Source organism: Grammomys surdaster, unplaced genomic scaffold, assembly GCF_004785775.1.
Source record: "Grammomys surdaster isolate TR1022 unplaced genomic scaffold, NIH_TR_1.0 721, whole genome shotgun sequence".
Taxonomy (NCBI): domain Eukaryota; kingdom Metazoa; phylum Chordata; class Mammalia; order Rodentia; family Muridae; genus Grammomys; species Grammomys surdaster.
In genome coordinates this window covers 1,904,138-1,920,561 of record NW_021605140.1, presented here as the reverse complement: position 1 = coordinate 1,920,561, position 16,424 = coordinate 1,904,138, and the positions used below count along the sequence as shown (strand labels likewise).

At 42.8% G+C, this 16,424-nt stretch overlaps 1 protein-coding gene across 3 annotated transcripts in view; it reads left to right on the top strand.

Moving 5' to 3' along the window:
• The window catches only part of Sipa1l1 (signal induced proliferation associated 1 like 1), a 198,361-nt gene that overhangs the window by 18,753 nt on the left and 163,184 nt on the right, over positions 1-16,424 (top strand). For all 3 annotated transcript variants that reach the window (XM_028782145.1, XM_028782144.1, XM_028782143.1), the window contains exon 2: positions 4,888-4,955. The gene's annotated coding sequence lies outside the window, so the exon portion shown is untranslated. The remainder of the gene's footprint in view (positions 1-4,887; positions 4,956-16,424) is intronic.

Below are 16,424 nucleotides of genomic sequence, written 5' to 3'. Positions count from 1 at the left end.
TTCTGATTTTTGTGTTTACTACTAATGAAAATGTTTTTAGGTTAAAAAAAAAAATCCCCTTCCACCAAACCCCTTACTTTGACCTGACATTGAATTCCAGACTGGATGTGAGCATCTATCTAGATCTGTCAAATCTTAACCATGTGTGGCCTTAGTAGTGACAGTCACTTAGCAAAAGGACCCACAAGATTCTGAGGTACCAATTCTGAGGTACCATGAGATTTGGATAATTCCAGTTCTCTGGAAGGGAGTCTGAGGAAGGGTTGGAAAGAAAGGGCAGTCACACACAGATCTAGCCTGCTTAGAGCCTCTGCTCTTGTAGCCTGTGTAAGGTCATGAAAAAATTAAAGGGAAATAGATTGATGTGGTGGTTTGAACATACTTGGCCCAGGATGTGGCACTTTTAAGAGGTGTGGCCCTGATGGAGTAGGTGTGGCCTTGTTGAAGGAAATGTGTCACTCTGGGGGGTGGGCTTTGAGACCCTCCTAGCTGTCTGAAAACAGTCTGCTCCTGGCTTCCCCTGAATGAAGATGTAGAACTCTCAGCTCTTCCTGCACCATGCCTGCCTGGATGCTGCCGTATTCCTGCCTTGATGATAATGGAATGAACCTCAGAACCTGTAAGCCAGCCTCAGTTAAATGTTGTCCTTATAAGAGTTGGCTTGGTCATGGTGTCTGTAAAACCCAAACTAAGACAGATGAAGTGGTGGTAACTGCAAGGCCAAGTGACCTTTACAAGGAATACTCTAGAAACTGAGTAGAGGCGTTGACAGCCATGGAGGATGTAGTAGTCTGTCTGTTCATGGGCATTTGCAGATTAGCCATTAGTGTTTGAATGGAATCTTTTAAATAAGCAACACTTTACCAAGTGTTGACCCTTGTTTCTTAGCCTCAGAACCCTTAACTTCTCTGGCTTTTATTTGCCAGGGAACCTTACAGAATGTCTACCTGGGCTGTGCAGGATGATCTCCAAGGAGGGGTTACCGTAGAGAAGGACATTGATCCCCGAGACCTCATCAGAGAGAAGAGCTGGGAGCTGGGAGGCCTGGAGTGTGGGAGTTAGCCCTCTGTGCTGTGCATCAGCTGCTTCTTCAATGTAAGAACACAACCCTTACCTCAGAAGGAGTGAGACGATTGATTCTGGGCCAAATATGAGTGGCTGTGGCTCGGGGACACAGATTCAGGTCACCCCAGACACTGTTGTGATGTGGTAAGAGCGTAATGCAGTGTTTGGAATAAGAGAACAAAGAGAGCTAGACAGCAAGGCCGGTCTCGTTTATGTGGGTGGGAATGGCAGGCAGGCGGGCCTCTGCTCCAGGTCTCAGATGCTATCTGATGACATTCTTAGGTTGATGGAAGCTAGGGGCCTGTTACTGCATTCCAAAGGGGTTTACCTAAAGTCACAAGAATGTCAGGTCAGATACAGGGCAGACAATGGCTGACTGTCAGTGGCTAAGGTAGCCCAAGATCATTTTGTCTCCTATCATTTCACAATCAGTTACTCACCTTGATACTAAGTTTAACAGAGGCGTGTCTTCTTTTTACTTTCCGGGAATTTGCTTGCCCTTATTTGTTCTCTTGCAATGAAGTAGATGCAGCTCTTCACAGGTAAAAGAGGAAAAAGCTAAGGTTCCTGATGTTTCTGCCCCGACTAACTCATCCAAGCAAGGTCAGCCTTTTGTTAACATTGAGAGTTTTTGAGCTCATGGCCTTAAATGTTGCCGGAGCCCCAGGTCTTATATAGTTAGTTATATTGTCTGTGTTGTTCAGGCCTAAGTATTATGGCAGAGTAGAGCTGTGTATGGTGTTGGTCTCCAAAGTTGGTCTCATGCTCTTTCTGGGGCCCACCCTGTGGGACTCAGCAGAGACACTAAGAAATGCCCGAGAGGTAGCCCTTGAATTAGGCCCAGTAGGAGAGATGAACTTTGGAATTATAGAGTAGTGTTTTGGGGGACTTTGTGAACAGGGGCTCTTCAAGGGAAGACAGACTGCTGTGAAGAGGTTGGGTTCAGCACGTCTGCAGGGAAGGGCGTGTGAGGGGCAGAGGAAATAGCTGAGAAGTTCGGCTGGAGCCAAGCCTTGATGAAGAATTTGGATCTTCTTTCTGTAGGTGTTGAGAAACATTTGCTGTTTTTGAGACTGATAAGATATCTGTTTGTTTTAAAAATCTTTAAAAGACCTAGCCAAAGTTAAAATTCACACCAGGTATGGTTGTGCAGTTTTTAATCCCAGTGCATGGGAGGTAGAGGCAGAAGAATCTTTGTGAGTTCAAGTCCCAATTTGGTCCATGGCAAGATTGAAAAAAAAAAAAAAAAGAAATGCAATGGAAATGAAGTGAAAAGGAAATGGTGAATGAGGTTGAAGCCAGTCGGTGGCGGTGCACATCTTTAATCAGGCAGAGAGAGATAGGCAGAGCTCTGAGAGTTTGAAGCTAGCCTGGGCTACATGGAAAAACCCTGTCTCAAAAAGGAAGGAAAAGGAAGAGTTAATGATTCAGTATAAATAAAAACAAAACTCAGATTTACTCACTGAGAAGAGTTTGTTTTGTGGGCTAGAGTTCTGGTTGTGATCTGGTTAGTATGGTGATCAAGGTTCAGGACAACTAGAAACAGGGTTGTTAGGAATCTTGGAATCGTGATTTGCATGCATAGCCCTGTGTAGCGCTTCTTTATGCGTCTGAGATCTGAAGTCTACTTCCTCATGAGGCATGTAACCAGTCAGACAATTTAGGTGAGACCTCGTGTGGCCTTCTTAGTTCCAGAAAAGAGCCAACTCTCCTGGCGTCTTCTGTCATGTATTATTACCCAGAACATTCCTCAGGGCCCTGGTTGAACCTTTACCCATGTATGATATTTATAAGAACACAGCCTTCTGCTTGCTTTAAGCAGGCTTTATACTCCTTTACTAAGGAAGTTAAAAAAGTAAATCTGTGAGCACCAAAGTGAGGAGAAAGTGTTGACAACTGGTTAGCACTGGTTTTGAAGCATGTTGTCTAGCTGAGCCTAGAGTGGTGCCGAGGTGAGATTGACACTGCAAACCGGTTACAGTTTGTCCTGTTCATCACTTCCTGCTGAGTGAGTCTCGAGTACCCAGTGAGGACCAAGCAAGTGCTCCCTGGACAGAAGATGCTGGGCAAGTCCCAGGACATCATCACTCCTGTCTCCTAGGAGTAGCTGTTGTCAAGGATGGAAAAGCTGGTGAGCTACCTTTCCGGCTTGAGTCAGTTGTGAAGACTTTAAAATGCCTTGGTCAGAGGCGTTGTTTGTGGTCAGAGGCGTTGTTTGTGGTCAGAGGCAGTCTGTAGTTGCTCTTCAATTCCTTTAGACCAAACAACCAAATAGAACTGAAGTAACTGAAAACATCACATCTCATAGACTGACTTAAAAAATGCAAGTACGTAGTATAACATTCTCTTCTTTTGCTTTTAAAAGGGTCAAGATCCCAAATTAACATACTTCCTTCTAAGCCAAGATTTCAGTTACTTGACTCAAAGCCCAGAGGATAGATGGAAATCCAAGGAGATTTGCTAAAGCATTGAGCAGCAATGAGATTTCTTCCCTGGCAGCTTGGAATTTTTCTAATTCCAGTAATTTATTATAAAAAATATTTTTTAACATTTAGTAAAGAATTTTAATAAGTGGATATGTTTTGTATAAATATTAAGGTTTTCTTCCTTTTCCTTGACAGACAAATGGGAACATTTAAAAGTGGCCTCTAAACGTTTTCTGGCCGTCATAGAACCTGCACTTCTGTGACTCTTCTGTGCTTCAGAACTATTGCAGTGCAGCAAAGTATGTTGTTCACCGGTGGCTCCTGGAGGATCTAGAACCTCTTGATATTGCTTAAGTTGAGGCAGGTTCTAATAGAATAGAGATATAAATTTTGTGCTTAGTGTTCTTGAATTAAATCCCCTAGATTCTGTCTTTAGACTGTTAAGATACTCCTGTGTCGTCTCTCAAGATATATAGCACTTTACAGTTTTGTTTTGCTATTTTAAAATTTATTTAAACAACATTGCCTCAAACCTTGTATTCCGTGCGTGTGCGTGTGCCATCGGAATAGGCTTGGAGGACGGAGGATAGGAGTTGTTTCTCTCTTTCTACCACGTGGGTTCCAGGGATCAAACTCAGGTTGCTACACTTGGTGGCAAGTATCTTTACCTGCTGAGCTGTCTTGATTGTTCCCAGTTCTACTTTTTAAATTTCTAGTCTGTTCTCCAGTGTGAAGAAGGCAGTTGATACTGTAAGACAAGACCTTCATGTACCAGGCAGTCTGATATATACCCAGGGCTGGGTGCAGTGCTAGAGAAGCTCCAGGGCTAGTTCCTGTCTACTCAGTGCATTAGCCGGTGGCTCATGTTCCTGAAAATGATGCCCACTGCCAACTGTTAGGTACCAGAGTCTTTTATAGAGCAGAGCTACTGTTCTTTGCAGCTCTCTGTGGGCACAAGGACAACTTCATTTACTTTAGTGGGGCCAGGATAAGATTCTCATCAAACTAGCATTCATCCTGAGAAAGTCAGTGTGACATTCAGTCCTGTCCTCAGGACTGCAGGGCGTTTAGAAATCAGAGCATCGTTAGAAGGAAGAAGCACACAGCATTGTCTTCTGATTAGTCCTGAGACAGGAGACGGGTATCGGTTAGAGTTCCCAGAGCCTGGGACTGGCTCCTAGTCTTGGTTCCCAGGTTATATTTCTTTTGCTTTTCCCCCCCACCCCACCTCCCGTCTTGGGAGGTTGGATGACATTTGTTCTTTGTCAATAGTTTGTGCTCTTAACGTGACCCACAGAGAAGTTGCTAGATCCTTCCTGGTTCCCCTGCCGACAGTGAGACAGACTGCCCTCTTCTTCTTAGCTCAATGCTAAATTTGTGTTTTTGTCCTGTACAGGTCATTTCAGATGGTCGCTGGCTGCCCAGAAAGCTGCTGTAGTGAAACTGGGAGAAGTTGATTTCCAGGTAGGTGGGGCTCTGGTGCCTCTACACTTTTGCCTGGAAGTTGCTTAGTTTGATCTTTTGTGGGGTTTGCCTGTGTGTCCTTATTTGATCAAGTGAGTGGTTAGCAGTAACAGTTGATCCCCAGGGGTTCTTGCCTCTGTTCTTTTTTCTCATTCCTTACAGTACTTGGAGAGGAAAAGGAAGGACTGGTGCTTGTGTAAAGCTTTAGAGTCTCTAGATTTCCATGTTGTCTAACTCCTAATTGGTTGTTACTGCATTTGCTTCTTGTATGCTATAGATTTGGAGAAGTCCAAACCCCCATTGAGACATTTCATGCTGACAGTAATAACCATAGTGGCCATTATCACTTGACGTGTGCTTGGGCTTTACTAAGTGTGTCTCCTATGGTGTTGACTGATGGGTAGGTAATAAGCCAGATGTTTTCTGCAGCTTCCACAGCTTCTACAAGGCTGAGCCAGAGTTTGAACCCACATCTGTTTGCCTTTAATATGCCTTCTTTGTTCAAATGTTTTTCTTACTGCACCCCCTCCATTCAGTACTAATGATGCCTCTCCTCTTCTGTAAAACCACTGGATGCCACTCCAGTCTTACTCTACAGTAACTTTTGCTTGTCATGAGTATTTTCTGTCTGTAGCGTTATCTGTCGGCTTGACATCCTAGCTGCTCTGATCTGAAGTCCTCCATTTACTGTTGATGCTGATTAGAAATCATGTGTTTCTTTTCTCTTTGTACTGCTTAAGGGGAAAAAAGGAAATTATTTTATTTTATATGTGGTAACATTTTCTCAGTGACAGTTCAGTCTAAGCAGGTTCCAGCAGTCCCCTGAGACAGTTAGATTCTTACACTGATCTGTAAAACAGCAAGTCAGGCTTTGCCTAGTGTCACAGCCAGGGACTCTGGGGTGCAGGTGAGGGTGTAGGAGCACAGAGGCAGGATCATCGTGAACTCACAGTAGGTGTGACTCAGGTGCAGAGTGGGAAGGCAGTTTAGAGGTGTAGTGCTTGCCCCAGCATATGTGTGGTTCTGGGTTGGCCTTTCCCCCATTTTATTGTTGTAAGTTGTTGACAACTTTGTCAGTCTCATATTCTAAACACTACAGTGGACAGCCCTATATTATATTCTTGTCTGCCAGGACTGGGGTAGGATGGTATGTGTTATGAATCTTAACTCAATAGCATGTCTAGACAGCACCAAATGTATAATTATGTAAAGTCACAGCTAAGGAATCCTGGCTGAATAACTTTAATAATTATGGGCAACTTTGACATTTTCTATTACCTTGTATCCTTACAGTGTTAGCCTATTATTGTAGAAGAGTTATTTTTAGACAAGACAGAATGTGTAAGATGTGTTATGAATCTAGTTTTAAAAGTAAAATATATCTTTCGTCCAAACAACCTTACATTCTTGGTTTGTAGAACTGAGTAGAGTTGAGTAAGGACCATTTCCACCAGCACTGTGGTTGAAAAGATGCTCTTTTGAAACCATGATTGGATGTCAGAGCCACCGTATCCATCCAGTTTCTTCTCAGTGGAGACAAACTGGCACTCTGTGAAGTACACTACTTTAAAGACAGCTCAGACTACCTGAGTCCATCTAAGCTTTATTTTCTGCCTTCCTCATGTAGTTTAGGCAGTCTGCTGTCTCCTCCAGCTTTCAGCCCTTAGTTCTTCACAGGAGAGAAGGACCAGCATTCCTTTCTCTGTCATGCTGTCCTCCCTCCAGCACAATGTACATTGGGCATTGCATCATCAAGTTGTGATTCCTTAAACGTTGTGAATACACAGTTTCTTCTCTTGAGATTGAGGTTTAGCATCTGTCTCTTCCAGCAGTTCCTTGTACAGTGTATGTGTGTGCCTGTGGGGGTGTGTGGGTATCTGTCTCTCTGTAACAGTGTCATTAGATGACATAGTTTTTAATATGATATCTTTTTCATTCACGGTTACTAATTTTGTGTCTTGGGAAGCCTATTTTCTTGTCCTGAATATGTTCTGGTTTTATTCTGATACCATTTTGGCCTGCGCACATCCTGCAATGTTTCATTCTAAAAACTTCATGGTTTGGGCTTTATTGCTGATGTCTTGAACTGATATTTATCACAAGCTTTGTTGTTAACATACTCAGTCCAGTAAAAGGTGTTCACACATCATTTTGTAAGTGAGGATTTGAAGCACTCTGAGAATTTGGTTCTGGAGCGGCACACATGAGCGGCAGTGGTTATTGAAATGGAATAGTCAAACAGATACTCTGGTTTAGCCTGCTCTAACTTGATGCTTCTTTGCTCTATCACAGGGTTTATTCCATGTTACTCCCAGGTTTTAGTTTCATCATAGGCTTCTGGGCTTTCTAATATTTGCGTTTTCTCCCCTAATGTTACAAGAACCAACAGGTGCAATATGGAATGAGTGTTCTCCAATCAGTCTTCTGAATTGTGGCGTCTTAGTGTCCTCCATAATAACTGAATTTAAACAGATAACAAATACTCCATTATTCTGACAATCCAGTTAGTTCTAAGGTGCTTTAAGGGTGATTGAATACAAGAATAGATGCCCAAAGTCCATACTTGGGTATTGGACGGCAAACAAGACAGGAAGAAATAAGGTGGCTTCCAGAGCAAACTTCTCTTCCTTCCCATGCTGTGTTCCTCAGACTTTAGGGTGAAACTCGTCTTTCACCTGTGCTGACAGCTGCGAGTTCTCTGAGGACCCTCTGGCCGTATCTCAGAGCTGGCACTCCCCATGCTGCCCACTGAGGGGGTGCCAAGGATGCTGGGCAGCTCAAGGGCCCAACAAAGCAGAATTCTCTCAGGAAACATTAGCTTCAGTTGATAACTCTCAGAGAAACTGGGACAGTTCCCAGGCCACTCTCCATTTTGCTGGGAGAAACAACAGCATTAGTAGAACCTGGTTGGAGGCATAGGTAATAAAATTCACTGTTAATTATGTCCTCTTAGCAGGCTTATATTACATCTGTTTACTTAACCCTAAAAATAGTGCCTAAAGCACAGATTTGTATTCATTATCGACTAAATTAAATGTCTGTTTTCAAGAAGGGCATTTGTTTTGCCTAGTGTTCACCACTTTTGACTAAATGGATATTTATAGTCTCAGGCTTGTCGGCCTTTCTTTTTTTTTTTTTTTTTAAGGGGATTATTTTAATGTGTGTTTGTGTATTCACGAGTGCCTGCCTGCTTGCCTGCCTATCTATGCAGATTAGAGGCTAGTCCTTTGATCCCCTAGAATTAGAGTTATAGATGGTTGTGAGCCACCTGATTTGAGTGCTTGTAACCACTGTGCTATTTCTCTGGCTTCTGACCAGTTGGCTTATAATGAACTGTTTTATATTGTTCACAAGAACCAAATTTAGAGTCTTATTTTTGTTTAAATAGCTCTTGATGCTGGAAAAAAAAGTCATGGTTCCATTAACACTGTGCCATAGGCCCCCATATTTTGACCACAATCTTGTAATCTTGTATTGTATTGTATTGTATTGTATTGTATTGTATTGTATTGTATTGTATTGTATTGTATTGTATTGTATTGTATTGTATTGTTCTGGGACAACATTTCTAATTGTCACACAAGATTAGCCGACCTCTTCATTGCTGTTTCAGTGTCTACACTTTGGCCAGCATTAATTTCTGTTGCTGGTTGATTCTGTGTGACCCTGGTTGGCCTAGAACTCACTATGTAGACCAGGCTAACTCTGAATCACAGAGATCCACCAGTCTCTCCTTCTGAGTACTAATGTGTGACTAGTGGTGTGGGCCATACCTGGCTGTGGTGCCTATTTTAAGTGTTCTAATCTTCAGTTTAAATGGGTGTTCTGTTTCTAATGACATCACTGTCTTTGCTATACTAGTGGGTGATTGAAAATGTTAAAAAGAGGCCTTTGAATTAGATTATTGTTGAAGGTTGAGTTTCATAGTGGTTTACCTTGGTAATAAGAAAACAGAACGAATTACTTTTAGTCTTTGCAATTAGTTATAATTAAATATGTAAACAAATTACCTTTATTTATTTAAATGTACATACAAAATACTTTTTTCTTTATATTGTAAGGATGATTATAGTCTATAATTTATATAGTAAACACTTCTAAGTATAGAAGTCAGGTATTTTTTTAATCAAATTCCTATTGATCACTGTCATTGATAGTGGTTGTCGATGTTGATAGTAAGCAAGAGTGAAGTAGACGTGCACATTTTAGAAACAGTCTCAGGAAGACTTGTTTGTCCCCCACTTTTTTGATTATCGCTTTCTTGTTCTTGCATTACCTTTTTTTTTTTTTAAATAGTGAAATAGGTATGGAAAGAAGACAGCAGGAGTTGAGTGGTGCCTATGGCAGACTGTCACAGACAAGGCAATAATTCTAGGAGTGTCTTCCTGAATAGCACTTTGAAAGCAATGAGGAGTTGGGGTGTGTAGCCAACATGATGTGGGGGACGGAGAAGCTTGAGAGCAGAAATCCAATCAGAGCTGCTTTTCAGAATAAGCACACTTACTGGACTGAGGATTAAAATCATAGAGCTTCAAAGAGTTTTGTGCATCAGAGAGAAAGTTCCTGTTCCTTAGAGCTGTAGATAAGTGTTGTCCCTGCCTGCCATGCTTTGAGAGTGCCTCAGCCTGGGAAGAGAAGAAAGAAAAAGAAGAGAGGAAACACAGGCCAGGGAAATCCCCTCCTTAGCTCTCAGGCCAGAGAAAGCTTAGAGCCTAGGCTATCCCAAAAGCCTGTACGTGGGATGTGTTATTCTAACTGGCCTTGTTATTCAAGCTATGCCTTGTCTGGCCTTGCTGGGAGGATGCACCTAGTGTCACAGAGACTTGATGTACCAGGGTTGGGGGATAAGCACAGGGGCCCCTACTGGCTCAGAGGAAAAGGGGAGGGAGATGGACCGAGGTTTTAATAGGAGGGGGTGACTGGGAGGGGGCAGTGAGTGGGATGGGATGGGAAGTGACTAAGTAAAATAATAATAGTAAAAACAATGATTTGAATAAAAAAAGGGAACATAATGGAAATATAGGAAAATAAAAGTGCTTCCCTATCACAGTCAAACTAAAAAGACCAAAAAAAGAAAGAAAGAAAGAAAGAAAGAAAGAAAGAAAGAAAACACCCACGCTCCAGTGTCATCCCCTTCCCCACGTCCTGCCTTTTTGTGTTTATAACCCCTGTGTGAATGAGTATAAATTACAGTTTGGGGGAAAAATATATATATATGAATGAATGAATGGAAAGAAAAGAAACACAGGTGGTGGGAATCCCCTCCTTAGCTCCGCAGCCAGAGCTCAGAGGGTTGATTTGCTCACACTGGCCTCCTGTCTGGTCAGGTTTTATATCAGAGTCGCAGTTGTCTACAGGGCAAAGTGGGGCCCCTGCTTCTGTCCTGTTTCTTGCACTTTTAGCCTTTGTGTCTGCTGACCCCACTGCAGTGTTTTGCAGAGCCTTCAAGAAGCTGCTTCATAGCTGGGTGGTGGTGGCACACACCTTTAATCCCAGCACTTGGGAGGCAGAGGCAGGTGGATTTCTTAGTTCAAGGCCAGCCTGGTCTACAGAGGAAGTTCCAGGACAGCCAGGGCTATATGGAGAAACCTTGATTAGAAAAAGAAAAAAGTTGGAAAAAAAGTTCACTTTTGAGTTATGTTGTGGTTATGGCTGCCCCAGGGGGAGGAACTGGACTGTGTATGGCTCTTTGATCTTGCTCTGGAATCAGTGCCTATTGTGGTTAAATACAAATTTGAAGCTGTGTTTGGGGTGAATGGCAGAGACCTTGAAATAATAGGCTCTCTGTGCAGAACTGCTTTACAGACTTAGTCCTATGTCGACTGGCTTGTCCAAGACTCGAGCTGTGTGGGAAGTTGCCAGAGTAGTGAAATTGCTGTGAATATTTCAGTGGCTCTTGTCTTCTTCTTGTCGACAATTGGGAGGACAGTGAAAGGCAGCCATTCACGAGTGCTGTTCTCATGTCTGAGTTTTGGTGAGAAAGGTGTCTGGAATGTCCTGTCCTCCCTGTTCTGTTCCCATCTCTTGTCACGTCATCGCTGGCTTGGTTTCTGATACTTAAGTATTTAGTTGAGTTCCTTCTGTGACAGGAATTGATCTGTCTTCATTCTAACCCCCTTTGTCAAAGCCAAAAGGGGAATTTGAGAACATGGGGAGATCACAAAGGAGAGGGTGTTAGAGCCTCTTCATTCTCTAACAACTTTTAAAAGTTGTGAAATGAATATTATTATCCCCACAGCTGGTGAAAAAAACTACAGTTCAGTGAATTCCTAGTGGAAACAGCTCCATGGTCTAGAAATTAACCAATTTATTTTAGGTTATTGTTTATCAGTAGAAAGCCATTAAAATCAGTATGGAGGGAATTTTATGTAGTTGATCATAAATCTCTTGAACTTAACCTCAGGACGTCATGTTAATGGAGTCACAGTTGGGAATAGGAACAACTAGGAAGGCCTAATAGAAGGTAATTAAGAATACCTCCCTCAGCATTTAAATTATAGAAAGTGAGAGTAAAATATAAAGCTAAATATGGCTGGCGGTCCTCCACTATCTTTAGAGACACCACATTGCTTGCATTCCTGTTGTTTGCTGTGCTTTTGTTATTTAAGACTAATTGTAGGAACCTTGGTGGAACACAAGCCACTGTCCTCTGCCAAATGCCTTATATGCTTTGTCTCATGACATGCTGACAAGAGCCTCCTCAGACTGGCCTGATGAGTTGGGAGCGCGAGTTGTAAAAGAAGTCAGTCATGGGGTTAGAGGTTGCATAGTCTGCCTCTGGACACTCTGTTCTTACCCGGTCAGCCTAACACTCCCCAGATGATAGCTGTTGTATAGCTTAGTGCCGGGATGTTTCTGTAGTGTGCTGGCTAGGCTTTGTCACTTGACACAAGCTAGAGTCATCTGGGCAGAGACTCATTTGAGAAGATGCCTTTATATGAGATTCACATATAGGACAGTTGGGAGTTCTTTTGAAAACTGATTAATGTGGGGGGGGGCAGCCCATCGTGGTGATGCCACCTCTGTGCCAGTGGTCCAGAGTTGTACAGAAAGGTTGAGAAAGTCTTGAGGAGCAAGCCAGTAAGCAGCATGCCTCCGTGGCTTTTGCTTCAATTTCTGCCTTGGGTTTCTGTCCTGGCTTCCTGAGTGACAGAATGGGACCTGAGAGTTATAAGATGAAATAAACCTGTTCCTCCCCGAATTGCTGTTGTTCATGGTGTTTTATCACAGCAACAGAAACCCCACTCTAGACAGCTGTCATGAATGGGGCCCTGTTGTGCCATTGTTGTGTTGATACCCAGCACAACAAATGAGCTAACAACTCAACAAAAATCAAAATCACACAGAACCCACGGGAAAACCTTTTGCAGTTGAATTGAGTTAAATTCTGAAGGAGAAGAAATGACAAAGATAACATTAAGTACTAAATATTAATTGTGCATTAAGTATAGCTGAAGTATATTGTGACCCTGTATGTCAAAGCTGCAAAAAGTAAGCATTGGATTTCATGATTAATCATTTTGAACCAGACCAGGGTGGGGAGGAAAGCCTAAGTTTTAGAATTTTTCTTTTTGTTTCTTTTTTCTTTTTTTTTTTTGATTTTTTGAGATAGGGTTTCTCTGTATAGCTCTGGCTGTCCTGGAACTCACTCTGTAGACCAGGCTGGCTTTGAACTCAGAAATCTGCCTGCCTCTGCCTCCCAAGTGTTGGGATTAAAGGCGTGCGCCACCACTGCCTGGCTAAGTTTTAGAATTTAATCATATTTCTTCTGCCAGTTTATCCCATGTCTCCTTGATGTAAGTAATCAAAAGCATTTCTTCAGTAGCATTGGTTGAAGTGAGTCTTATGAATCCAGTGCGAGGGGATTAAATCCAAAGGAAGACTTGGACAAAACGGGGCTCAGGAAGGGAGGAATTTGCTTGTTTCCATAGGGACAACTCAGGGTCCTGATGGGGTTAGCCTCTTATCCTTTCCAGATGGTCTGATGGAGAGAGGACTTCTTGTTTGGGTTTAGACAAGATGGCTCCTTCTTTCCATCCTTTCTCCTCTCTCCCAATTAATGGTAGTCGGAGATTTGATACTTGTAAGAGAGTAGGACCCGGAAGGAATTAAGGAATGGTGTTAACATCCTGTGCAGATGGATATTTGTGCCTGGAGCCTCATGTTTATATGGTCTCCTCTGTGACTATCTAGGAAGCAGCCATCCCAAAACCATCCCAGACAACTTGTGTGGCATTCCCTTTGACGAACACAGCTGTTGGTGAAGCTCAGATAAGGTCTTTCACTCTGGCCACAGAACAAGTGACTGTAAAGTTGTTGGCCAGACATACCATAGATTTTAGAGTAAAACTCTTAAAAGTGGCCAAAATGTAAAGACTAGTAGAATTAATTAGTTATTAATTAACTTTGAGACAAGACAATCCATGCTGACTTTGAAATCAATATGTAGCCCAGGTTAGCTTTGAGCTCACAGCTAGTCTCTTGCCTCAGCTTCATGAACACTGGGATTTCGGGCATGAGCCGGAAATACTCTTCAGATACGCCTACATATTTCTTTTAGGCAGGAAGTGTGTAAGTCCTGGGAGTCAGTTCTTGTTTGTACATGACAGTTGATTCCATAAAGCATTGAGTGTGAAGCTGGCTGTATGGAGCAAGCTTTCTGGTGTGAGGTACTTGGTATGAGGACGAAGTTGCCCTAGCTCTTCACCATAGTGAAAATGCCTCCTAGCTCACTGCTTCCATTTGTGCTCTGTACAGGTTTAAATGGAGCATTTGATTCTGTTCTGCTGAAGTCACTGACAACTACTGGGGGATTGTATCTGTGCAGAAGTCTATGGAGATCAAGGAGACCCTGCCTAACTACAGTTGTAGCAGCTGCAGAGCCTGAGATGGGGCTTCCTCTCGTGTGGTCTTACTGTGCTTCCCAGGACTCAGTGTTCATAACCTGTCCCATCGCTCGGTTATATTTCTACATCACAACCAAAGTTTCCAAACCAAGTTAATATTTCTACGGCTTCTCACCTACATACAGGTCATCTTTGTGATCTCAAGTCCTGTGATGGGAGTCGTGCCAGTCTGGGCAGCCTGGTTATATGTCACTCCCTGCACTGACCTTAGTGCCTCTGAAATTCTGCCCCCTCTCATTTGAGGGGCTTGTGCTGTCCAGTGTCTGTGTACCTCAGGGCCTGTGCAGAACCTGTGCCTCAGTGTGGCCTCACAGACTGGATGCCGAGGTTACAGTTTGAGGTAGTATAGTTTGAAGGCAAGAGTCAGGAGACCTCTATTACTCAGAAATTGTGTGATGATATCTTTTTATTTGTTTTTAATGCTTTGTACATTATCTTTGACAGGCAAATACTAGTTAAATACTTGAAATCTTTTTAGTAACAAGCATCAAATTAACAGTTACAACATACTCGTTCTGTGTTAAGTTGTTGCATCTTTCTATGTCAGCCTTGACTTTGCAGCATCTGCAGGACAGGACTGGCAGCTCTCGTCAGCAGCTGGGGCTTGTGATGTGCTGGGATCAGGGTGCCAGGTTCATTTCAGCAGAGCACTTTGCTGTCTCATTGCGTTGCTGTTCTTGAATGATACAATGACGTGTCTCACAGTGGGAGTCTTTGATGGCAGGCTTGTTAGTGTGCAGCAGTATTTGAAGCAGAGAGGAATAAATTTTTTGAGTCAAGATAGAAATTGTTTTCTTATAGCATTTCCACTTGGATTTTGTCCATAGCCGTAAACAATGTACGTTGAGTTACAGTGGAGGTGGTCCTGACTTTTTTTCCCCTTCACTCTGTAAATGTCTGATCCTACTCAGAAGCAGAAGTCCCTCCTCCAACTCTGAATGATACCTAGGAATTATAATTCTACCAGGCATAAGCAGCGCCAGGATGCTTGATTCTTTGGGGTAAGTGGTAGAATATAGATTTTTGCAAAAAAAACAAAACAAAACCCAACCAACCAACCAACCAACCAAACAAACAAAAAACAGAAAAAAACAAAGGAAAGTCATGTCTCACTGAGTCAGTTGATTTGCTGTAGAGCAGCCATTGCTTTTAATACATACAGTGCCAGGGATACAGTTCTCACAAGCTATAACTTGTAAGAATGCTGTTGCGTTTAGATCTCTGATCATAAGATAGAAGGCTGACAGTGACAACCAGAGTTTAGACTGTTGACCCCCAACTGGACCCTTATCCAACCTTTATCTGGCTTGTAAACCAGGAAGAAACCTGTGTGTAACTAGCCTGTCTTACCATGCTGATGGTGTTTAACCATCCTCTTTCCCCTGTGCTTGGTGTACCTGGCCTCTCCAGAGATCTGTGGTACTCTCCTACTCTCCCTAGTTACCTTTCAGACTGGATTACTTGTTTCCTACCTGCAGAAAACACCACAAACCGTACTGTGATTTCAAAGGCTATTTAATAACCACAAATAGATCTGTGACAGAAAAAGATTCAGTCAGGATCTAGGTGCTAATATTGCTTCTGTGTTTGAAACTGCCTGCTGCCAAATATCCTGAGCATTTTAACTGTTCTTTAATAAGTGCAGTGAAGCTTGTGTGTGATCAGTGGGACAGGTATCTGCACAGGGCTTGAGTTGTACAAAATAAATGTCTGTTGGGAGCTCTGGAGAGGGTCTCCGTTGCCAGCACCCCTAGTGTGAGGACGCTGTTGGAGTTCTAGCCTCCATGTCTGCAAGAGCAGAGCCAGGACCAGGGGTGAAAGGCTGCTCTGAAATTCTTACTCGTTTACTTGAAGCTCCTTGGCCATCCCTAACTTAAGAGGCTCAAATGTAGTGTTTGAGTGGGCATGTCGCCAGCCCAAATAACATTTCTATTACAAAAGACTTGAAGTACTGACTCTCTGCCATCAAACACAGACTTATTTTTAAGCCATGAATCTACCTAGTGGTTTTCCCAAAATTTAGAGGTAACTAATGTTACAGAATTAACTTACTCCTCAATTTTTTTCTTCTCTCTGTCTTCCTCTTCCTCCCCACTTCCTCAACAGGGTCTTACTGTGTAGAGCAGGCTGGCCTAGAAGTCACAGAGATCTGCCTATCCTTGCCTCCTAATTGATGAGATTAAAAGCATGTACTCTTGTGCCCAGTGATACAGGAGAATTTTAAAAGAAACATTTTAGCTTAGAGAGGATTCCCTCCTCCTCCCACCCAGTTCATTTCTATTCTTCTGTAAAAAAAATTTTATCCACCACTATTATTCACGAATAAATGCTTTGTGAAGACAGTATTGGTGATCTAGACTTAGAATAGGATTCATATGAGGTGTGGCAAGGATTCCTCCACATTTGGGAGCAGAAGTACATGTAGGTATATTTCTGACAAGCCTGTCTTGCTGAGCCTCTCTCTTAGCAGCTGTAGCCCCCATTGCAGCACAGGCAGCGGGTCTGCACGCTCCAGCACTGTGGGTGAGCACTGCTGTCTGTCCAGCACTGTGGATGAGCACTG